The sequence below is a fragment of the Dermacentor variabilis genome, chromosome 7, assembly GCF_050947875.1.
Source record: "Dermacentor variabilis isolate Ectoservices chromosome 7, ASM5094787v1, whole genome shotgun sequence".
NCBI lineage: Eukaryota > Metazoa > Arthropoda > Arachnida > Ixodida > Ixodidae > Dermacentor > Dermacentor variabilis.
Window position 1 is genome coordinate 152,534,002 of NC_134574.1, and position 26,011 is coordinate 152,560,012.

At 47.5% G+C, this 26,011-nt stretch overlaps 1 protein-coding gene and 1 long non-coding RNA gene across 5 annotated transcripts in view; both read right to left on the reverse strand.

Annotated features, from left to right (window-relative positions):
- Window positions 1-26,011, reverse strand: part of LOC142587220 (uncharacterized) — a 418,674-nt gene that overhangs the window by 78,778 nt on the left and 313,885 nt on the right. The window lies entirely within an intron of this gene.
- LOC142587218 (uncharacterized) lies at window positions 596-24,285 on the reverse strand. The gene is made up of 2 exons (XR_012829401.1): window positions 24,158-24,285; window positions 596-638 (listed from the first exon to the last, which is right to left on the reverse strand). It is a non-coding gene; the product is annotated as an uncharacterized LOC142587218 (long non-coding RNA).

Below are 26,011 nucleotides of genomic sequence, written 5' to 3' on the forward strand. Positions count from 1 at the left end.
ATTTCTCGTAATGCTTGCAGCTACCAAATGATACTTGTGTCTATGCTTTGACCTGGTGATTCAGTCCTTATAAAAAAATGCGGCTTGGTTGACTGTTCATTAAGTCGAGATTTATTTATAGTGAAAATATAGGGATGTAACCAAAAATGGCATAAGAGATTATCATACTCCTTGATCCTCTGTTCCTAGGATCTCTAGCACCTTGGAATAATTTATGTAAGTTTGACAAGTTGATACACTACATCACAATCCGTGACCGAAGCGCTTAGCGAAGGTGATATAAACCGCTTGCAACTGTCATTGGGATGAGATTAATTTCGATCGAAAAGCCGTAAGAAATGCAAACTTATCAGGAAACGTGACTCACCTGCATTGCACTTCGCAATTCACCTGTCCCACGTGATAATTGAAATTGGCCGTTCTGTTGCCTGGAGATGTGCAAGCGCAGTATTGTTGACATCGGCCTGAAGTTTTGTTGTAAAAGGAGGCAACATAGGGGGGAGGTTCAATTGAGTAGTCGCATCCTGGGTCGTCATCGTAATCTTCGGTACTGGAGCTGCGACGACTTGGTATGGGAACAGACTCATTGCAGGCCCCTACTGGATCACCCTCGCAGGATGGACCCTCGATCTTTTGGCCTGAGTTTATTATTTGAAAGAAAGATAACGGCGCATGATATACAAGATGTTCTACGTTGGATCTAACAAGAAAAGTTTAATTCGTCACTTAGGTGAGGAGCGTATAAGTTCTCTAAGGAGAGCTTTCGGTTGCCTGGCTCTCAATTGTTTTTAAAGCTTACGTATGGCGAGTGTTTATAATTATTACAATTACGTGTGAGTTCTATAGCGGTCACGGTTATTTTAAGTGCGAAGCATTTTTTGGCGACCATGTGCCATTTCTACAGTACTTACCTATCTAGCCGCCTACATCTTGATGATTTCATGGTGGTTTCGCTAACTTGGTTTGTACCAAAATTGGCATAGCATGACAAGAGTGCATGATGAACAAGAATGATCATTCATGACATGAATATTATTACCTGTGTGTGATATAGGTCACGAAACAGCCGCCTACGTCTTCGTGGTCTCATGGCCGTTTCGTTGACTCGCTATGTACCACAATTGGCATACTATGAGAAACACAAATCATAGGTCGTGATATGAATGTTATAATATGCGTGCCATGTAGATAATCAAACAGCCGCTCATGTCTTGGTGTGTACTAAAGCTGGCATAGTATGACACGAGTATATGACGAACATAAGTGACAGGTCATGACGTGAATGTCATGACATGCGTGTCATGTAGGTCATGAAACAGACGGCTACGTCTCCGTGCTCGCATGGTTGTTTCGTCAACATGGTAGGCTTCCCTCCCCGCACACTGCTTCACATAATACCGGTTCCCACATGGCGTGAGATCTGCCGGCATTCTGTAGGTTTTTGTTACAAAAATGCAAAGGCAAGAAGCAAGGATCTCCACGACAATAGTTCCAAGGCGTCCCTGCCCCTATAACTTAGTCATAGTCTAAGCGGTTTATGTAAAGCTGGTGAGTTTAACCTGTCAGGGTATGATACAAATTCATGTACACACGTTTAGCTTTAAGCATGTACACACAGAAATGTTTCGTTTATGTACACCAAGGCCATACAATTACTTGATTTACCCAAAACAGATACATAGTCCTGCATTTCATGTGCATCAAACCTGCACAAATATACAGCGGTGTTTTTGTCAGGAATCATAGTATGACAGACAGTCACGTTAATAAAAGGGAGAATATTATGGCTTCGTTCTCAGCACACAAAAGCGTTCCATCGCTTAACACTTTGCCTTAATATCCCAAAAGTAACACGATACAACAAAATAGTTTTGTTGCACAAATCACTTAATAATTTTAAACCTTGTACTGCAACTGGGTAATACAGCAGTTCGCGATTAAGGTAATGCTAAAACATCCTTTATAATAGCGTTTTACGACACCTGCGTAGGTTCAGCAAAATTACAAATCGCAAAAAAGCACTACTGTTGCGCTGAAACAATTTTTTACACCTTCAAATGAAAATGAAATTAGATTTGTAAAGATATTTGTGATTAAATTAAATTGAGGGTGATAAAGAGACTCTGTGAGCAATCAAACGGGCAATTTACAAAATTACGCACGGTTTGACATTCTATGAAGGTTCGCTTTTGGTGTGATTCTCTAGAGGAAGGTACGAAATATAATATTGACACGTTTTCGTGCACCTGAAGAAAACGGCACCGCCAAAGGCAGAGTCATTGAAGATCTTCAAGGCGACAGGGAAATAGATAACAATTACTGCGCTGACCTTGATTTTAAATGCGAAACAATTCTTGGTGAACATTTGCCACTTTGACAGTATCTGCCATAAATGTATCTAGCCGCCTACGTCTTCGTGCTTTTATGGTCGTTTCGTTAACTACTAGTATGTACCAAAATTATGTACAAGTATGTACCAATGGCAAGTTTAAATGATAGGTCATGACATGAATGTCATTGCACGTCCGCATACGTCTTGGTGCCCTCATGTTCGTTTCGTTAACTTGGTATGTACCGAAATCGGCATAATTTGAGAAGAGTGTAAGATGAAGAAGTCACTCATGCACGTCATGTAAGTTATGAAACAGCCGCCTAGGCTTCGCCACTCTCATGGTCGTTTCTTTAACCTGGTATCTACTAAAATAGGCATAGTATGACAAGAGTGTATGACCAACATAAGTGATAAGTCATTACATGAATGTCATGACTTATGTGTCATGTAGGTCATGAAACAGCCGCCTACGTCTTGGTGCTCTCATGGTCGCTTCGTTATCTTGACAGGTACCAAAATTGGCATAATGTGACAAGAGTGCCTTACGAATAGAAATGATAGGTCGTTACATTAATCTCATTATACATACACGTGTCATGCAGGTCATGAAACAGCCGCCTACGTCTTGATGCTCTCATGATCGTTTCGTTAATTTAGTATGTACATGTACCGAAATTGGCATAGTCTTACAAGCGTGTGTGACGAACATAAATGATAGGTCATGACATGCGTGTAATGTAGCTCATGCAACAGCCGCCTACGTTTCGGTGCTCTCATGCTCATTTCGTTAGCATGGCATGTACCGAAACCGACATTGTACGACAGCAGTATAAGACGAACTTTTTTATATAGTCATTACATGCATGTCATGTACGTTATGAAACAGCCGCCAATGTTTCCGTGCTGTCATGGTCATTTCGTTAACCTGGCATGTACCGAAATAGGCATAGTATTACAAGAGTGTGTGACGACATCAGTGATAGGTCATTACATGAAGGTCATGATATACGTGTTATGTACGTCATAAAACAGCCGCCTACGTTTCGCTGCTCTCATGGTCGTTTCGTTAACTTGGTAGGTACCGAAATTGGCATAATATGACAAGAGTGTATGGCGAACATAACGATAGGTCATGCAATGTCATGACACGCCAGTCATGTAGGTAATGAAACAGCCGCCTATATCTTGGTGATCTAATGGTCGTTTGGTTAACTTGGTAGGTACCAAGATTGGCATAGTATGACAAGAGTGTATGACCAACAAAAATGATAGGTCATTTCCTCAATGTCAAAACACGCATATCATTTAGGTCGTGAAACAACCGCATACGTGTTCGTGCTCTCATGGTCGTTTTCTTTAACTTGGTTGGTACCGTAACCGGCCTAATATGACAAAAGTGTATGGCGAACATAACGATAGGCCATCACATGCGAGTCATGTAGGTCATGAAACAGCCGCCTACATCTTGATGCTTTTATGGTCGTTTCATTAACTTCGTACCACAATTGGCATAATATTGTCACGGGTATAAAACTATGTACACGACGTATTTACACGGCGTACATAAACAGCAGCCGAGACTCTGGAGAGGCTGTTGCCACTTCGTCATCTTCACGTCGACGATGCTGTCCTCTTTTCCAATCGTAACACGCCCAACGGCCAAAAAGCACCATCCCGGTGCTTCAGACGGGGCCGTTGGCAAGGGCACAGTAAGGCTTAAGCCGAGAGACATGTACGACGTCAGGTGATGTGGAATCGGTTGGCATGACGGAGGTCACGGGGCTTATCTCGTGACATTGGTCACTTGACGTAGAGCGCGGTAAAGCCCTTTGTAGCTCGGAAGGAGTTCCTCGGAGAGCTCCACGCGGCGGCAAAGGAACCAAAATAACACGAAAGAGCCTGGTAAAAATGTGTGTCACGATGGCGGCGATTGTAAGCGTGCCGTTGAGATTCCTGCGATGCCAACAAACGAGTACGGGCAAGCAGGCGCGCATGGTCAGCGTGCGCGATGGCGTGGTGGGCAAACTCGGTCCTTGAGTCCTGTATCAAGGAGAATGAAGTGTCCAATGGTAATACATGGTGATCACATCACATCACGTCACATCACTTAATTTACCTTATAGACCCCTTTTGGGGTGTTACACAAGGGGTGGGGTGTACAAGATGCAGGCGTTTACAGAAGTAAAAAATGTGGATGGACAGGTTATGGCCGCAATATGGTGGGGAAGGCCGTTCCAGTCAGTTGCCGTTCGTGAAAAAAAGGAGTTCATGAAGGTAGTAGTACGTTCTCGTGGACGCAAAACTTGAAAAGGGTGACCGATGCGGTGGGATCTGCGTGGTGGGGTGTGAAGATGTAGGGTTCTTGTCTTAGGGGCGAATAAAACAACTGTGATACAAAACAAGACTGGCAATACGACGGCGAGCACAAAGAGCACACAATCCTGATTGCAATTTTAGACATGATATGCTAACGTCGTATGTGTGTGAAGAGTGAATAAATCTAGTGGCCCGGTTTTGTACAGCTTCGATGGCATTTGTTAAATATGCTTGATGAGGATTCCAGATTGGCGATGCGTATTCCAGTGTAGTTCTGATAAGGGAGATGCATGCTTGTAGTCTGACGTGTTGAGGGGCTTTCCGCAGGCGACGTTTTAAGAAACGATCATGAAATAGTTTAAGAAATGGTCATGATGAAATAGTAAGTAAAAGGGGGAATACCCAGCAGTATCGTGGCGTGATGAATAATAGGCAAACATGACATAAAGGAGCGCCACATGCGAGTCCTTGTGGTCGGGGGAAACGTATTTCTATAGCATGTCAGTAATGGTCCGATTAAGTCGCTCAGTAAGGCCGCTAGTCTGGCGATGATAGGAGGTAGCCAATTTGTGCTTAGTAGAATATGAGCGTAAGATGTCGGCGATGACGTGGGAGAGGAAAGTGCGGCCGTGGTCAGTAGGAAGTTGTCGCGGGGCGCCATGTACTAAAACGATATCCCGGAGTAGGAAATCTGCGACTTCAGTTGCGCAGCTCGTGAGAAATGCCTGAGTGGTGCCGCAGCCCGTCGCGTAATCAGTAGCGAAGGCGATCCACCTGTTTCCGGAGCTGCACTCGGGGAAAGGGCCAAGGAGATCAAACCCACGCGAAAGAATGGTTCAGGTGGAATGACGATGGGCTGTAAGTATCCGTCAGGAAGCGTTGCTGGTTTTTTGTGATGTTGACAGGACTTGCAAGCAGCTACATAGCGCCGTACGGAGCGTGCGAGGCCGGGTCAGTAGAAGCGGCGGCGCACGCGGTCGTAAGTGCGAGCAAACCCAAGGTGTCCGGCAGTTGGGGCGTCATGAAGCTCCTGAAGCACGGTTGAACGGAGGTGTTGAGGAACGACAAAGACAAGGGGAGGACCGTCAGTACAACTTGCGTCGGTACAAAATCCCTTCGTTGAGGACGAACCACCGTAACGATGGATCAGTAGCAGCAGATTCCATTCAGGCAATGAGGGTCCTCAAAGTAGCGTCATGGCGCTGCTCGTTGGCCATGTCTAAAAGCTGGGAAATGGAAAGAACACTTGTGGAATCGTCCATGTCGGCGTTGGCGGGCGTGTGTACAGTGTAACGGGACAAGCAGTCGGCGTCCTTGTGTAGGCGAGCAGACCTATGCACCACTGAACAGGAATACTCTTGTAGCCACAAAGCCCATCATCCAAGCCTCCCTGTGGGATCCTTTAAGGACTAAAGCCAACAGAGGGCGTGGTGGTCCCTTACAATAGAAAAGGGCCTGCCGTATAAATAGGGCTGGAAATTTGCTACTGTCCATACAACGGCTAGACATTCGCGCTCGGTAAAACAGTAGTCCCACTCCACAGGTGACAAAAGACGGCTAGCGTACGTGATGACACGTTCATGGCCGTGTTGAACTTTTGCCAAGATGGCACCGATTTCCGCGGCATCTGGAAGCGTGCGCACCTCTGTATGGGCTGAAGTAGCGAAGTGTCCTAGAATCAGTGGGGTGGTGAGCATGGCGGTAAGGAGAGAAAACGCGGCGGCCTGAGAGGATCCCCATGAAAACGGCACACTTTTCTTCAGGAGATATGTGAAAGGGCGTGCCAAGGTAGCAAAATCTTTAACAAAGCAGCGGAAGTAAGAGCAAAGGCCCACGAAGCTTGCGACATCTTTTGCAGACTGTGGGACAGGGAACTGCTTCACGGCGCGAATTTTCTCTGGATCCGGTCGGATGCCACTTGCATTGACAACATGTCCAAGAACAGTAATCTCACGGAGGCCGAAGTTACATTTCCTAGAGTTGAGCTGTCAACCGGCCTTGCGAAAAACGGCTAATACAGCTGAAAGGCGTTCAATGTGCGTGCTGAATGAGCGCGAGAACACAATAACATCATCTAGCGTTGCATAGCCCGAAAGGCATAACTTTGAACTGGTAAAGACCATCAGGCGTTATAAAGGCGGTTTTTCCCGATTTAGGTCATCGACAGCGATTTGCCAATATCTGGACCGTTTGTCAATGGACGAAAATGCTGCGCCCCGTATAGGCAATCGAAAGCGTCATCGATAGGAGGTAGTGGGTAGACCTCCTTCGTGATGCGGTTGAGGTGGCGGTAATCGACGCAGAATCTCCATACTCCGCCTTTCTTTCTGACCAGTATAACAGGTGACGCCCAGGAAATGGACGATGGCTCAGTGATGTCTTTCGGTAGCATCTTGTCTACTTCGTTTTCATGACTGGCGCCCCGAAGCTGAAACTCGGTAGGGTCTCCGATGTATGGGTGGATTACCGCATATATGTAGATAATGCCTGACAAGTGACGTCTGGCTTAAGGGTTGATTGTTCAGGTCGAATATATCTTTGTAGGAAAGCAATAGACCGCAGAGCTATTCAGCCTCCGCAGGAGTGAGATTCTGGGCGATCATTTTCCTAATGTCGTTGTCAGCACATTTGGCAGACCGGACAGGCTCAAAGGAAGCGTCGACGGCAAATGTCTCGACTCAGCTTACTTCTAAGCAGTAATCATAACCAGGGTGATATCTTTAGGCAGAATTTGCTTAGTGAGCCAGAAATTCGCCACAGGGAGATACATGCGATTGTCTGTGACCATCAGTTGTGTATGCGGGACAGTAGCGTTGTAGGAGAGAACAATGGCAGTTATGGGAGCATAGATGTAATCATCATTGGGAGCTGGCGTAGGCGGCGACATTTTGATGTATGTCAAGACCTGTTTTGTAACTGGAACAAAATCAGTCGGTCTTAGGCGAAGCTTCTGTGGTGTCGGAGGAGCGTCCAGTAGAGGCAGGTCAAGACGCACAGTGCTTGAGGAACAATCGATGAGCGCTGACTGGGCGGAGAGGAAGTCTAGGCCCAGTACGAGCACATGGGGGCATTGGTTGACCACAGTGAAAAGGACAACACTATGGCGGCGGGAAATGCTTACACGTGCAGTACACATTCCGACCATGGTCGCCATACTACCGTCGGCGATTCGTACGAAACGAGTAAAGGCAGGCGTAACAATTTTCTTTAAATGGCAGCGTAATGCGTCTGGTCATAATCCATATGTGTGCTCCGGTATATATGAGTGCCGTAACCGGTGAGCCATCACCTTGGACGTCAAGAATGTTATGTCTCGTAAACAGCGTCAAAGGAAAATTTTTCGGCGAATCCTACATTGTAGCACCACCTTGAGGTGCCGCATTGCCTAGTATTTCTGCTGGGGTGGTCCTGGGAAGGTTGGCGACGGCGAGCGGAGATGCGGCGGACGTGGCTGGCGACGTTGAGGCGAGGGCGAGCGAGCATAGCGGCGAGTCGAGGTAGTGGCATCGGAAGAGTCGTATAAGCGATGGGGTGAAGAACTTCGGCGCGAACTTGAATTCCAGGTGTTTCGAGGAGGGGACGGCCAACGGCTCCGGCAGTGACGGGAAACGTTCCCGATTCGGCCGCAGGAGAAACACATCGGCCTCTCGTCAGGTGAACGCCAGTCTTATGGATTCCTGGTAGTGTAGGGATAACGGACACTGTGAGGTGGACAGCGATTGGACCGAGGCGTAGGAGGAGAGCGGGTGTCCGGGCGACTCAAGGAGCAGGTGCTGGGAAGACCCATATTAGTGATTTCTTGGCGAACCACGGACTGTATCAGTGATATCGTCTCAGCAGTGCTGTTCCAAGACTACTGTTGAGGCGATGCAGAAAACGCTGCTTCGAGTTCGCGGCGTACAATTCGGGTCACGTTTTCATTTGGTGGTGGCGAGCTAGATGGGTAGGTGGGGCCGGTAAAGGAAGAGGTCGCTGTAGTATTTAGAAGCCGCGTAAACTGATTCTATATACGGCGACTCTTCGCCTGCTCCAAACGGCGGCATTCCTTCATGATGGCGTCGACAGTCAATAAGTTTCTAAAGGCCAGAAGGTTGAACGCGTCGTTGGCGATGCCTTTGATAATGTGTCCAACCTTGTCCGCCTCTGGCATGGACATGTCGATTTTATGACAGAGGGCTAGGGCGTGCTGTATAGGAGACATATGACCAGGTAGCAGTTTGCGCACACCTGACGAGTTGTTTCTTGGCGGCTAGTTGTCGACCGGTCGGATTGCCAAAAACGCCGTACAACTTTTCTTTGAACAAATCCCATCTGAGTACTTCTTCGTTTGTATAAAATCACGTTCGTGGTGTTCCGTCGCGGTAGAACATAGCATTGGCCAGCATTATGGTCGCATTGAACCTGCTCACCTTCCTGATGCGCTCGTATATCTTCAACCATTCTTCTGCGTAAACACCATCGCGGCCGGTGAACTTGCCTGGGTCGTGCGGCTGAGGTAGAGCAACGTACTGGGTACGCGTAGTCGGCATTGCAGCTGCAGACGCCATGCCTTTCCCTGCATTCATGGTGCCCGGCTGGGTGAGACGTCCGCTGCGGAGCTCTGCGGTGAAGACGCATATCCCACACGTTCACCAAAATGTCACGGGTATATACACGATGTACTTATAAGGCCTGCATAAGCAGCAGCCGAGAATCCCGAGAGGCTGTTGCCCCTTCGTCGTCTTCACCGTCGACGATATTGTCCTGTTTTCCAACCATAACAATATGACAAGAGTGTATGGCGAACATAACGATACGCCATAACACGCGGGTAATGTAAGCCATGAAACAACCATCTGCGTCTTGGTGCTCTCATGGTAGTTTCGTTAACTTGGTGGGTACCAAAATAGATATAATACGACAAAAGTGTATGGCGAACATAACAAAGGTCTTGACATGCGTGTCATGTACGTCATGAAACAGCCGCCTCCATCAGGGTGCTCTCATGGCCGTTTCGTTAATTTGGTAGGCACAATAATTGGCATAATACGACAAGAGTGTATGGCGAACATGATAAATAATGACATGAATGTCATGACACGAGTGTGTGTAGGTCATGCAACAACCACCTGCGTCTTGGTGCTCTCATGGCAGTTTCGTTAACTTGATTGGTACCAAAATAGGCATAATATAATTTACTAAACGATAATGTACTAAACTTGCCATAATATGACAAGAGCGTTTGGCGAACATAACGATAGGTTATGACATGAATGTCATGGCACGAGTGTCATGTAGATCATGGAACAGCCGTCTACGTCTTGGTGCTCTCATGGTCGTTTCATTAACGTGGTACCAAATTTGGCTAAATATGACTAGATTGTATGGCGAACATAACGATAGCTCATGACATGCGTGTCTTGTAGGTCATGAAAAAGCCACCTACGTATTAGTGCTCTGATGGTCGTTTCGTTAACTTGGTACCAAATTTGGCATAATATGACAACAGTGCATGGGGCACATAGCGACAGGTCATGATATGAATGTTATGACACGCGTGTCATATAGGTCATGAAACAGCCGCTTACGTCTTGCTGCTCTCGTGGTCGTTTCGTTAACTTTGTAGATACCAAAATTGGCATAGTATGACAAGAGTGTGTGGCGAACATAACGATAGGCATGAATCTTAGAACGACAGGAAGCTGAGCTAGTTGGTAAGGATTCGTTATGTAAAAAAGAGGTGAGGCTTGCAGACAGGACACAAGAGTAGAGAAGTGGACAAAATGAACGGCGTTCGTTTTGTCCACTTCTCTACTGTGTCCTGTCTGCACGCCTCATCTCTTTTTTACACGTGACATGAATGTCATGACACGTGTGTCATGCAGGTCATGAAACAGCCGCTTTGCGTCTTGATGCTCTCATGGTCGTTTCGTTAACTTAGTAGGTACCAAAACTGGTATAATATGACAAAAGTGTATGGCGAACATAACGGTAGGTCATGACATGTCAAGACACGCGTGTCATTTAGGTCGTGAAACAGCCGCCTGCGTCTTGGTCATTTCGTGAACTCGGTTACCATGGTCGTTTCGTTAACACTGCTTCGCATAACATCGATTCCCATAGGCATAGAATTTTCCGGGTTTTATATAAGCATGATCTGATACCCCATGGATGGTTCCCTTCGCCTTTTCCCCTCCCGATATATTTTGTATCATCCACTCTTTATTTATCCTTTTATTCATTAATATTGATTTATTTGTTGACTCAATCACTACTTTTTATTATTTATTTATATTCTTAATACTCCTGCCATCCCCTTCCCCATTTAGGCTATAATGAGATATCGTGTCAATTAAGTATGTATTTATATAGTCATTCATTCAATTCATTGATATATTCATTCTTTATGGATGTACCGCGCAGGGATCATGTTAAAGAGAGACTCCTGGATGCACTTTTCTCCTGAAGTTACGCATCAGGTAAGTCAAGTGAGCGATTACTCGCCGCGCGGGCACCGAGTGACTTTAGCGTCTCCACCTCAGCACAAGGTCGGGGGCTCGATTCCCGTCCGAGACGTGTGACGGGAGCGTTATGACGGGACTGTGTGCAGAACCACTTGTATATTTCGATTTAGGTAGATATTACCGAACCACAGGCAGTCAAAATAATCAGTAACACCCCACTACGGCATCTAAAAAACGTACTGTGTCATTTCGGGAGGTTAAAATGTACAACTAAATAATGTGAACTCCTGGACTGACAGGGACTCGCACCGAGCCTTCCGTGAGCGGGTTCTGGATTCCAGAATGGGATGTTTGAAGAATTGCGGCTAAATTGTCCGTATTTCAGGAGTCGTATCATTGTGCTTGTGAGCATAGGTGTGACAATAAACATAACTTGCTGACTCACTCGCAAAATGTATGTTTTCCGTAGGGCTCATTCGCGCGTAGACGCATAAAAATTTTACTCAGTCGGGCTCTTCTTGATGAGTCTTTGTGAGTGCGAGTGCATGTGAACATAGGGCGACCATGTCAATTCAAGCTTTTCTATGCGTAAGCATTTATATGCGCACCCAACAAGAAAATCGTGCGTTTCGTAAGACAAAGACGTGGGCCCATCCCAGAGCTAGTGAAATACCGGGCCGACTCGTGGCGGATGTCAAGCAGGCTTCAAGCAGTCAGCAAATTGAAGCGAAAATTGCGTACATACTTTGGACTCACGCATGCAATATAGAGAGAGCCCGCAGTAGCGGGCGGCTTTACCTTCGCGTTGCTTGTCGCTTCTACGCGAACACAGCGGCGTCAACACAGCGCTCCCAAATCTCTCAGCGCATGCCGTACAAAACCCCTTTCGTAGATCCGTTTGAGGTGGTGGTGGTGGTAAACATTATTGAAAGGCAGAAGGGTAAAGGGGGACGTGGCTGGGGAATCAGGCTCAAGTAAGGACCTGGGCCTGCTCGGCCTCCTCCGGCCAGTCCACATGGTTCAAGCTGTCGGTCGACATCCCCGGAACTGAGCCAGACTGTCCAGTCAGTCTTGCTGCTGACGGGGGGATGAGAAAACGGGAGCGTGGTGTATTCTCACATTATGTGCGTGAGTGCTCGTGTTTATGAACACAGACGACATTGGTCGCTTTCCTTGCCCTCTGTGATTTGGTAATGTACTTTGGGTGTGGGTATGCGTTTGTCTCGAGTCGCCTAAACACAACCGCTTGCGTTTTATCGAGTTGCTTAGCCGGTGGTGGGAGCACGTGATGCCTCAAGCTATACTTATGGGCTATTTCATGATAAGTCTCGCAGGGTTCCTCGTGTCTCTCCTCCTCATTCACGCCGTCCGCATCCGCGGACGAGGCTCGGCGCGCGAGATCTCGAGCCAAACTGTGAGCCGACGCGTTGCCGGGCATAGCCGCGTGAGCGGGGGTCCACAGGAGGGTTTTCAAGTCGCTTAGGGGGCGCCGCGTGAGGACATGGTACGCCTGTTTGGAAATTCTACCTCGGACTAAATTGCCGATGGCCTGCTTGATTGACATCGCTGATGACGGTATTCGCTTCCGCATGCAAGGCCATGGCAGCCGCGGTTTCCTCCGCTTCCACCACTCGGCCAGCCGTGATTGTTGTGTGTTCTATCAATCCTCCATTGTGAACCGCTACTACCGCGGTCATGAGGTCGCCGCGATTGTGTCTCGCTGAGTCTGTGTAGACCACTCCATCTTGCGAGCCATAGCGTCGCCAAATGGCTTCACTACGGGCCTGCCGACGGCCCTGATGGAACTTGGGGTCCATGTTTCGGGGTAGAGGCGGGGCATAAATATGCCCCCTGTCCTTTCGCGGAATCGTCATGTACTCTGTAACCTCGGGGATGGCCTCGGGACTGAGCTTCCGGAGGACTGTGCGGGCAGCCGCGGTTAGTGAGAGACGACGGACTTGGGCTGTGTGGTGAGCGTCTCAGACCTCCTCGATCGTGTTGTGCATGACTAAGGCCTCTAGCCATGCCGTGGCCGCGTGGTCCGAAAGGCCCGTTTGAAGGTATGGGCCCGTGCGTCTCTCCTAAACGCGAAGCGGCGAGGACACCACGCGCGAAGCTATCAGCAGTCAGCACTCTGTCTGCATCGCAGGTCGCGTTCAAGATATAGTCCGTGCGGTGCCTAATGGTTCGATGCGAATGGAGAAGGCGCTAAAGAGCGACACCAGCTTGTAATGATTGTAATGCCATCAGCGCACCTGGCGTCGCCACCTGCAGTAGTTTGCTTGCCTCATCAATTCACCTTGCACCGCCGTCCTCAGTAGTTCGTGTTGCCGCAGCACTGTCGCTTATACTGGTCGTACCAAGTTTCATAGTATTGATAATGAAACCAGCCTGCGTGAAAATGAGCAAGTGAAAACAATATTTGCTAATACTTAGACCACTCCCCGAGGAGTTTCTGTGTGAATTCTTTGGAGTCGGTGACTCTCAGGTAACGACTCTGTGTCCCATGGGCGACTCGGTGTTCTTCGGAGTTTACGAGACGAAATGTGAAGCTGAACCTATATGGCTCGGAATGAATCTGAGCCTGTGCATCCACAACTGACGCCCGTCTATCGACTAAGCTTGAGTGCGGACGTGCCATAAAAGAGCTTCTGTCTTTTTCTCAAAGAAAATTTGACGACGTACGTAAGTTGTAGGGAAATCAGTTGTGAAGCCTAATTCCTGTGAATTGCGCTACAGCTACTAAACTGAGTTGTATTCCGTGCATTCACCTCTACGCCAGCTGTGTGCAAGTCCTTACGAGCGCACTTCTCCAGCACTCGCCAATCTTGCCCCTAGACTTAGGTATCGTTTGCGCCGATGCGCTCTTTTTCCGCCTATTTTTCTCCCCCATGTAGGCGTAAGGGAGAGAAATATCAAGTTTACTTTATTTCATCAAGAAAGGAAAAATCTAGGAGCCGCGTAAAAGCTGCCACGTACAGCAGCTTGACAGGGTGGCTACCTTGCAAGATTTGACAGCAATGTCTAGCAAAGCAATCAGGCTTTGGTAACGACTGCAATTAATTCCACTTCGACTGTCACAAAAGGAATATAAAACAAACAGAACAGTGTAAATTTCGATGAGCACCGAGCCCTAACGCGAATATACGCTAAAGGAATTGGCGGTATGTCTGTGAAAGGGACTGACAGCCAATTTTTCAGGACCCAGTCTTTTTATGACGCCGCGATATGCTCATCCTCAGAAGTGTTTATACCGGCCGCGGTTACATGCAAAAGGAGCGCGGAAATTTCGTAAACAGGATTTTTCGATCTGATCAATCTCTACAAATCAGGCGTCCCGACGCCAGTAACACCTAGAAGTGAGAGCGACGCCAATAGTCTGCCTCAAAAATTGAGAAATCAAAACTATGGGTTCTTAGATCGGGAGGAGAGCGTCGCCAGACCTCGGAGGCTGTGGCAGAACAATGGGTGGCTCTTGCAGGAGTGAGTGAAACTTTCATTAACCATCGCGATTTTGAGTTTTTCACCCATCTCGAGAATAAGATGCTGCTGTATAGTAAGTTGGGGCATTTGTTGCAATTGCATGTCCAAGTTCTCCCAGTGCCATTATGGCCCCTGAGAACAGACCACAGCGTGCTCCGTACGACCACGGAGACCATGGCGCCGCTTTCGTACTCGTAGCAATCATAGATTTGGCTACGCATTGTAATTTACAGAAAGAATTCGCAGTTCCGCTCGAAAGGCGGAGCACCGATTGCGATAGAAAATTACTAGATAGCTGCATGAAGTAAGGATAGTAGTTATATCGGCCGTATAAATTTGTAAGCATTCGCTTACTAACTAAATTAACAATGATAGAATGCGTAAGCGTGACTCAGTGACGACGTAGCAAGAAAGAGACACACATCTTCAGTGCTATCTTTGTGTGTCTGCTTCTTTCTACGTCCTTGTTCAGTCGCGCTTGCACATTCTATCGTGGATTCAAACCAAGTAGCCTATCAACGTTTTTTAACTAAGTTAACCAGCACGATGTCACGCGCGCACAGGTAAACATGAACACATCTCGCTCGATGACAGCGGAAACTAGACCGTTTTAGTACTGCGTACGTTGCGTACGTAAGATCGCTACGTTTCTGCAAAGTGCGCATGTGCAGAACGCAACACGAACGGTACGTGATGCGTACGCGGCCGCTGAGCACGCACGCATCCAATTCTTGCGTGCGTACGTGGCGAGCCTTGCGTGCTCCTCTCGTAGTTCTCGTTTGTTCGGGAGAGCGCGAGACAAGAGTCGCAATATGGCGGCGTCAAAGGCGACCAGCTGAAGGCTTTACTTCTCAGTGGCCTGCGATTTGGCTGTGCTGCGTGAAGTGAACGCGCAGAAGCCATTTCGTATTCTGCATGGTAGGAGTGCATAGCAAAAAGTGGGAAATGTGTTTTTGAGGAAGTATTCATTAGGCAGTTTTAGAATAGCGTTTGTTGGCTTACGTACGTTAAACGTAAGCACCTTTGCGGGACGTGACGGTGAGTGTTCTTTCAAATCCTTTAGTTTACGTCACGGAAACACAGGCGTAGAGAAAAGGTTATAAAACAGGGCGCCGTCTGGTGCCTCGTGCCAAACGTATCCAAGCGAAGACAATCCATTAGCTGTTGCTGTTGCTATGTGGACGCGTCTCGTTAGGCGTACGGGCGCCAGAATCGCCGAACGGTCTCAGAAAATGGACGCGCTAATGCGCTCATAACAAACCTTTCAGGTGAGTTTAGAGAAAGAGCAAGCTCATTACAATCGTTACTGGCGATCAACCCGAGTGAGAGTGTAGCCATCACGAGAGTTCACGCTGATGCGGGAGCCATGGGTGCCGCCCATGTTGGACAGCGCTATTTCTTAGCGTCCGTAACCATTACGGACGTTAAACTCGCCAAATAAGCTACGTGATCATAGCGCACGTAAACCGCAGAAACCCAATAACGTTCCGAGCCTGCGCAGTGAGCACGACACTGTTTCTTTACGTACGTAATGTTTTTACGTTCGGTTGCAAATGCTGTATTGTGCGCTGTTTGCGGGGAAGGCTCGGCCTTCCTGTTGGCGCTGTTCGTCGCAAATGACCGTGCCAGCCTCAGAAAGCGAGTACTCGGTTTTTGGTTTTCTCGATATGATTCGTGTAGAGTCGTTTAAAGGTGTAAATATAGTTCGACGTAGCATGAACGGGCGCACACGTTGCATCACGTTGGTGAGATCAACAGCTTCTATAGTCCGACCGATGGTTCGACGCACTGGCGGACGCGGCCAACGCCCTCCGACGCGCCCGGTGTCTAACAACTCTCGCCCGCTTACGTACGTAGGCATTTCCGAGTACTAAAAGCCCTGACATTACACGCGCTCCTAGGTTCCGCAAAGCGCTTGCGTGCTGCTTACGTATCGTCATGGCGCAATTGGCGCAGTACTAAAACTGTGCGCTACTGTCTGTGCAAACGCTGGAGTTAGAATAGCAGGTTGGGGCTTGCTGGTTTTCCATCCTAGTATTAACAGCGCAAAACGAAGAAGGGACACGAGACAAGGACACCACAGCGCTTGTGGTGCGTCTTTTCGTCTCGTGTCCCTCTTTAGTTTTGCGCTGTTAACACCAAGATGGAGTTAGGAATCATGGCAGCAGCAGCGAGCCAATTGACCTCCGTGTATCTTTCGCTTCAACGAGAACGAAACCTGAAAAGCACAGCGCATATGAAGCTACCGGCACTACGCGTACTCTGCAAACATCGCAGATCACTTTGAAGATGAGGCCCGTGCGGGCGCACACTTTGGCCACGTCGCAGATCGCTTTCAAGAGACGCGAACGCCGGTAACGCGTCTCTACGACGTCCGCCAAAGGTATAGAGTTTCTCACTACATTACCTAGAGAAAAATCTGGCGCTGCTGTGCTGTGTTATGCATGGCAATGCCGGTATATTGTGACTTCGGATTGGCATCGTTCTCGGAGAGACAGGACATATTGAAGACGCGCTTGGCAAGCACTGTTCTGTCTGTCACAATGATTCATTTTCTACTAAAACAGCACGTGAAAAGCTGTTCTGGTTTTATTATTCCGCCAAAACATGTTTTGTTTAACTACGAGAACTAGTTATCGCGTGTACGATTATATGTTACGTAAAAAGTATCAATGGGCCGCCAAAGTTCGAGGACAGACGACACGATTCACGCTCGCTTTGAAACAGTTTGTCGCCTGTTCTTGCTTTTCTTCGCTTGGTCATGCATTGTAGGTGAGTAAAGATGTAATATGCATGAATGGAAGCATTTTATGAAGATTTTACTTCGCGAACGCGTTATTTGTGTAGCCATATCCACGTTTTAGACGAACTCTCTTACAATACCAGCCAACAAAAGCCTCCCAGACACATATACCGTCATTCCCATGACGGCACGGTGCCCCTCTTAAGAAACTCCCATAGACGGTGGCGCCAGATTTCCCTCTAGGTGTTATAGTGAGGAACTCTGTGGTTAAAGGAGTCTACTATGGCGTCCGTGATTTGCGTGGCCAACGCCGTAGTAGACGCCGCTCTTGTCTCCACTTTGTGTGGAGCGGCGGGCGAGGAGGACATCGAGGCAACCTAGCAGCCGCCAAAGAACGCTTCTGCTCACTTTCCTGGCCCCCTGCCTCGCGCGCCACTGGAGAGGGCTCGCATCTGGGCGGCGTTCCTCGTTCGCGCACGCGAGATTGAACCGCATTCGCCGGCTCACCCTCACAAGCTTTTACTCATACGGAACCTCACTCGAGACGACGCTTCGCCGTGCTCCCTCACGGGTTGCAGAATCAAGCGTCCTTCCTTTCTTTAGATCACTACTACTACCTCACTCGAGGGCGACGGCAGAAATGCGCCTGGAGGATCCATATATTTGCTATCGCTATAAAACATATAGAAGAAAAAAGTGTATTGCATTTCAATATTTAAGGAAGACCGAGGAACCACGTAAGTGAGTGAAGGTCATTAGATAGAGCATCCTATTTTACACGCAAGATACACCGAAGTATTGGGGAAATTATGTTTGTTGGCACGTGGAAAGCGAGCGGCGGAGGACGAAGGTGCCTGGAGGTGAAGACAATTGCCGCGTTCGCGCCTTTTCTGTTTGTGCCCCGACGCCTCGGTGCTCGCTCCATTCCTTTACCCTCTCTCTCTCTCTCTGTCTCCGTGCATGTTCGCGGCGCCTCTTTGTATGTGTAGCAATATGCGCTTTCCTTGTGGCACGCCAGGCATCGCACTGTTGAGATTAATGGTTTCAAGGAAACAGAGACGATCCGGCCCATTCAGGCTTTCGTGCTAAGTCGTCTCACATATAGCCTCCCTTTCCAGGACCCCACGAAAACAGAACTAAAGGCCCTAGATGCGTTGATCAGAACGTCGTACAAGGCGGCTCTCGGCCTATCACAGGGGAACTTCTACAGAACGCCTGCTGACCCTCGGGGTTCAGAATAACTACGAGGAGCTCGGGTAGCGACGCTCATATCTCAACGGGAGAGGATTAGCTTAACCTCCTCTGGCAGAAAATTACTTTGCCGCGTAGATTACCTTATTCGTCTACAATATGCGGGATAAGAACTCGAATCTCTGCCCAAAGTCCTTCGTGAAAGGATCATAGTAATCCCAATCCCTAAGAACATGAGTCAAAAATACCACCGGGGTCGTAGAAGTGCTCGAGCTCGAAAGTTAATGCAGCAATTCGGTGGAAATCCGGATAGAGTCTACACAGATATCGCTCGATGTGGTGCTTACAAGTACGCCCTCGCAGTAGTTGGAGCGGCCGCAGATCAAAGGCTTGTGACTTGCGCCACGGCTCGAGTTGCATCTGCGAATACCGCAGAAGCTTCAGCCATCATGCTAGTTATTAAATATAAGGACGCTCTGAGACAATCGTAAATAACTCTTACACATTCCCAAGTTGCATGTAGACTCTTCCTGCACTGACCTATTGGGATCCAATCTAACGCAGAAACACATATTATCTGGTATCCGGGTCACGCAGGTCTCGAGGGCAATCAGAGAGCGGACGGTGCAGCTCGTATTTTTGTCAACCGAGCGGCCGGCCACTCTGACGAAAACCCCTTCTTACCACGAGATGTGCTTGAGCACGAACTGCGCTAGCGAAGAAAGTACAGTCCACCAAAGCCTGACCTATCCAGGCGGGACTCTTATGACTGGCGCCGAATACAGACGCACACATTTCCAAACCTTTATTTGAAACATGCCATTCACCCAACGCTGTACAGCGTTCGCTGTCCTTGGTGCGGAGGCCGCCCAACTCTCGCCCACATTACGTGGGATTGCCAGAACAGGCCACCCAAAATTAATACGCCAAAAATAGCCGGCACACATGCCGCAACTCTGCAGCAAAGCAAGTCTCCTCGGATAGTCACTGTCCTCGAATTGTTCGGAGCACAGAAAGTCACGCTTTGATGGCACCCATGTTGGTTGCGATGGGTGTGTAGCGCTCCCTAATCCATAGCCTTCGAAGCTTCGGCTCTGCCAGAGAGGTGTTCTTTTGTCACTTCCTTGCTTTTCACGCAAGCACGATACTTTTCTCACACCCTTGCGCGCAACAGCGTAGGTACTTTACTGATCGCATTACAAAGCAGCACACAACACAAATGGCGATTTTGAAGAATTGGACACAGGCTCCGCTTGCGGAAACGAGTATGCAGCCACGAGAAACTGCACAGATGAGACGTCGGCCGCTTCCGTTCGGCGCCGTTCATGCGGGTGGACAGACGCTTGCGATGGCTGGCACGCCGGTATTCGGCACAGACAATGTCAGAACACGTTACTTCTAGTTTACTGTGCTGCCGCTAGACGTGGTATTTCGTGAAAAATGCATTAATGTAATTATTTTGTTCAATATCCTTTGAATGGATGTGCGAGCTACTCCAAGCGCTAACTACCCATGCCAAGCATGTTAATTTTTGCAAGTATAATGGACGCGTCAACGCATTTCTAATGTTGGCATGGAAAGTGCCATTCGACAAAGAGCTTTCTAGGACATTTACTATGTCTCGCTGTATAGCCATTCCCGACGAATCTCACAGGATACTGTAGCGCCAGTTGCAGTCGTATGCATTTTCCTATCAAGGAACACTGACAGAGCTGTTTATGGGCAAATGCATCAAGGATGTTTGCCTCGATGCGTAAGAGATCGTCGGTTGTAGATCGGCCTTTTCTCTAAAACCACATTAATATGGCTCGAGCGTTTTTTTTTTTTTGCATTAGTGGAACTGTAAAAGATGACGATTTTCATTTTCTCGAAGAGCCTACAAAAGAATGCAGGCTCTACCGTAATGTAAGGTGTAAGGTGTAATGTAAGGTGTAATGTAAGGTGTAAGCATGAAATGGCTACTGGCAAAGCAGACTGGATAACTCACAACCATCCCCGGCGCGCCGAACGCTGCCGGCCTGGTCGCGCAGCGTGGCGCCATCTTTCGAAGGAGGCGGTGCAAAATCCGCGCGGTGGAACGCATGGGCCGTTCGCGTTTAAAAGAGCACAGGCAACCCTGTCTCGCCGCCAAAATTTGACAAGTGTATTGTGCTGTATGTGCCTTTTCAATGTCGCTATTGGAAATGGCAAATGAAACTTCAGCGTACTAGAAGTTACAGCTTGATTGATATAGGGAACAAACATTAGAAAGAAGTCGGAAGAACTATCTCTGTATCTTATTTGGGCAGTAACTAGCGTGTGTAATGCGGTCCTGTACAAAGGGTTGGGGGCCACAGACCTCATTTTGTTAAAGGGAAGCTGAAACACTTTTCGAAAAAAATGAGTTCTCTGCGGCATTCTACAGTTTTGAGTCCCCTGAACACGAATATCTGGTTCAAAAAGGGCGGAAACAAACGCAAGCGGCTGTTTTTTCAAGAAAACGCACACCAGCGCCTCAGGGCATCGCGCGAACGCCGCTGTTGCCCGTGATTGGTCGGGGTCGCTGTGACGTCATTCGCGGCAGTCGCCAGTCGGCGCCGCCGTTTCAGAGCGTAGCACGCTGTTCTGTTCTGGCTTCATAGCTGAGTTGTAAGCGTTATGGAACGTTCTCGCTGTCTCAGACAGCTTGTAGTTTCGCCTTACACGTTCGAACCGACAGCCGATATGGAAAACGATGGCGGCAACGGCGGCAACTACGATGTTGAGTGTGCCAAAAGCGAGAGCGATGTGTGCACCTTCTCGCGCGTTGGAAATCTTAGCTGGTACGTATGTTTTTTTTTCATGTAGCTGCACGCTGCAATGACGGGAGAAAAAATGCGCTAAAGTGTCACTGGGAACTTGCTGCTGGAAGAATGCCGAAGCACTAAGTTCTCATTAGATTGTAAACATGGGTGCAATTCCGCGATGTCAAGCACCTTGCCGCTGCTTGTCTAAAGTCCCGTGGTTTTTTGAGTGTTGATACACGATCGCGAACATAAGTGCCGCGTTTCAAAACGCGCACATGCAGTGCTGCGAGGTACATTCATGGAAGTTGCTTATCATACACATCCATAGATGGCCAGAGGTATTATATGTGCAATATTCATACTATGGTTCGACGACTTTGCGATTGTGGCTCGATCAAGAATCGGTATGCGTGCTCCATGCTAGTGTTGATATAAAGATATTAGGCGGTTTAGCACCGCCGTGTGGTAAAGACGATAACTGCAACCGAACGTCGAATGTCACTAGGCAAGCATATACTCCATTTCATACCTCAGGTGCAACGCTGTGGAAGCTACGCACGAAGTCCGGTCACCAAAATTTATTACTGCGCGCGTTTCCGTCTATGCTTCGCAGCGTGCCAGCGGCGTTTGCTCGCACGAGCAGGCGCATGAAGCTGCCGCGACGGGCTGCAATTAAATAATGCCGAAAAGAAAATTGATTTAAAAGAACGTGTTAGCCGTCGTATAAGTACAGGGATTGTTTCTTTGGGTAAATTCTTTTTTTTTATTCAGAACTGAGCTTATATATGGAAAATTTTCTCAAAAATCGGGTCAAGAAACACCGAACATTTTCTAAGTGCGAACGCAGCCACTGCAAGAAGTATGTCAAGCCTCCACAGCGTTGCACCTGACGTATGAAACGGAGTATAGCAACGCTAGCAACAACGCGTTTCCGCATTTGTCGTAAGGCTATCGCAGAAATGGTCCGAGCATAGCACAGTTGATTTCGTCGGCACGAACTTATCTTTCCTCACCGCACGGACCCACTGCGCTGCAAGCTTCTTGTCCTTCGGGAACCTGTGAAACTCCACATCGTCTAGCCCGCCTGTGTTCGCGCAGCCGAATGCTGCACAGAAGGAGGGCATGATGGGCGCCCTTGGCTGTAGGCACTCACGCAGCACAGAAGGAAAGAACAGTTTACGAAAATCGCAAAAGAAAACAAACGTGAGCGGCGGCGGCGGCAGATCTCTCGTAGCGTCGTTCAGTAAAGAGCAGGACGGAAAGAGGCATGCCAGCACATGCCAGCACGCCGGTCCAGCAGCTCGGTCCCCGCGAATGACGTCACTCTCGCCGGTTCTCTCCTCTGGCAACCACCTCACCCGGCGCTCCGAGAAGCGATGGGGGCGTGTCCGCAGGGGTGATATAGAAAGCGATTTCCGCCCCTTATATTAATAAAACGAAGAAAAAATTTCGGAACCGTAAATCATTAGGTCTGTTCTTCCCAATCACAGCAATTCATGGAAATTGAAAACCGTTTCAGCTTCCCTTTAAGTTTGGCTAGTTGCCCAGATGATCTCGTCTTGTTTGCGCAACTATATGCGGATGTTCTCTCTCTTCTCGTCTTGAGTGCCCGGATAACGGCTCTGGCTTTTGCTCAAGGCCATTCAAAGGTCGCCGACAACTGGAGTTAAAAGCATGTCATGCTTAACAAGTCTTAAGTGCTATCGCGTGATAAGGTGTCATCGATGATGGATCTTTAACGTTCTTCGAAATCGGGGTGAAAATAGTTTCTGTTCGTGTGGTTATGAAATACCTGGCAGCCAAGATAGTGCGGAAAAGTGCGAGTATTATTGTTCGCGTGTATGTTTCAAAGTTATTGATCAGGTTGTACGTAGTCATGTCAGGTCACGGTGCAGAGCTCTTAAATCTATCTAAGGAGGCTTTCAGCTCGGCAGTGTTAAAAGGACGGTTCTGTGGCCCGTTGCGCCCGCATTTACGGCCTACCATCTCACGTTCGTTAATTTCTTTATGACTGAAGAATAACTCTACGCAGTAAACCGAACTAGACACATGCCATAAAAATCCCACAAGACGATCGGCGTGGGGTCTTCCAAGTTATTTCAATAATCATTCGGCTCGCCATCAATATCACCGCTAAATGGCAGCAATTAACGCGAATACTACAGAAACGTTCACTTGGAGCGATTCCCACAATGCCTGGGGTCAGCATAATTTCCTTATTCATTTGAGTTCAGAAGTTTTGAGTTTTGAAAATTCGAGTTTGTGGCAAACACTTGCATAAAAAATAAATTAGTTGGATGTTTCTCAATACGAACTTTAGGATTCAAGCTTTTGCGTTGAAATCTATGCACTTAGTGAGATAGATAGCTAACAATTTTTTTAATTATTTAGTAGATCTTTTCTCTAAAGGTAGACTGAGTTGCTCGCAGACCAGTGCGCAATACTAATTTAGTTGTTCAGTTGGCTCCACTGATATACAACAATTCATTGTGCCACCTGTTACGTGTGCAAGTGATACAAAGTTATAAACAGGGATAAGGTGCCTCAGAAAGGCTGGCCAACGTTTCGATAGGAGTACCTATCATTGCGCCTTTACGAGGATACGTTGTCCTATCGAAATATTCGCCAGCCTTTCTGAGGCACCTTATCCGTGTTTATAACTTTTATACTACGTGTGCTACTCTGTCTGCCAGCCCCCTTTTTTCGATTGCGGATTCCGTATGTAAGGTACGGCGTAGCCCTTTTCGCATTTGTGAACAAGGAACCCGGACAGATCTCGGAATGTCATTGACTCCGTTCTTTTTTCTTTTTTGCCTGCAACAAGTGTTGGTTTATCTCCAAGAAAAAATGGCACTGAGGTAAAGACAAAGTATTGAGTACATACCCGTATTGCAGAGGGACACGCATTCAATACGTGTCTTGAATGTATTCCTGATACTTTTATTAATAAGGACATATTCACAGCGTTTGCTGGCGTCGTTGTATATGTATAGCATATCGTTGTCGTCGCTTGCTGGATCGCTGTAAAATGGCTTAAGGGGAGTCTTACACTCTGGTGAGTTAACGGCGCTATCGGCACTGATGGTTGCCGGTAGCTCTGTAAAAGATGACAGTTAGAGCAATAATTACTTTCGTTCAACAAAAGAAGAGCGACTCAGTCTGCTTAGGGAAGGCATGAACTGACTTCGAGGTACTGTGTGTTACAGGTGCTTCACTTTTCGCATGCATTATATGCGAACGGTAGACTAGGGAGAGAGAGAGAGAGAGAGAGAGATAAAACATTAATTCGTAATTAGGCGGGGTGACTGACTCGTAGGGTGGAGCCCTTAGTTCAGGGTCCCATTGGCTCACACCACTCCGCGTGCTTTTTGGATCAGCCGTCGCTACACTTAGTTTTCGCTTAGTTTTCGCTTAGTTTTCTCTGAGTTTGCACATGTAAATAGTAATATCCTCACATGAATGAGACTGCATATTTCTATTTTCCTACGGCATATCGGCACGCTCTCTGACAGTCTAAAATTACGAGTTTGGAGTAGCAACCCAGGGGTGGACTACTGCTCCCAACGCCTGCGACATTCCTCTCCATTTGCACCATCTCCTTTCTTCTTTTAATCACACATCACCTCTTCCCCATGAATGGTAGCAAACCAGACGTCCGTCTCGGTAACATCCATGCCTTCCTTTGTTTTTTTCTCTCTCGTCCCTCTGACAGTACGAGCCTCGCTCGACAACTCGTACTTTGATTCGCATTCCTGAGTAAAATGTCCTGATACACGCACCACTGGTGTCCTTCCCGTTTGTGATTGTGCGACGCCTCCTTTTGCTCTCATTTTCTGCCATAGTCGCCTTACATTTTGAGAGTATTGTACGAATTATTGCAAATATGTTATTTTCTCAGTTCAGATTTATTTATTTTATTTATTTATTTATTTCAGATACCCTCATGGCCCACAGGGCATTATTGAGGGGAGTGGTACACACATTGCAATAAATTTGTACAAAAGGAGACAACGCATATATATAAAACATATATATACCGGAACAAATACATAATTCACAACCCGGAACATGAAGCAAGTTCAAAATTGTACAATTTCCAACAAACGCTAAATCACGCACAAAAAAGTTGAAAATTGCAAAACGCCACCATTAGCACAAACATGAACACAGCAAATCTGGGGGGAAAATACAGAAGGATGCGCATGATAACGAGAAAAATGGAAATGGAATCAAAGCTATGGCAAGCAATAATGTGTTGATAATTTCTTCTTAAATTCATCAAAATCTTTCGAAAGTGCAATATCCCATGGTAGCTGGTTCCAGTCCAACGATGTTCTTGGAATGAAAGAATTCCTGCAGGATGTTGTACGGCACTGTGAAACACCAACTTTGCATGGATGATCTAAGCGGGATGAAACATATGTTGGCGGCGTGAGTAATGTATCTTTAAGGGAGCAATTCATGTGGTAAATTTTAAAAAACAGACACAGGCGTGATATCTTTCTGCGCGTTGCGAGAGGGGTTAGTGACAATGTGTTTTTCATTTCTGTGACGCTGGACAAACGATCATAGTTACGAAGGATGAAACGGGCTGCTCTGTTCTGTACAGCTTCGAGGGCGTCGATAAGGGAGTTAGTGAAAGCGTCCCATACTGAGTTAGCATATTCTAATTTGGAGCGGACAAGCGATTTGTATAGAAGAAGTTTAACAGGTGTCGGGGCTAAGGAAAAATTCCGTT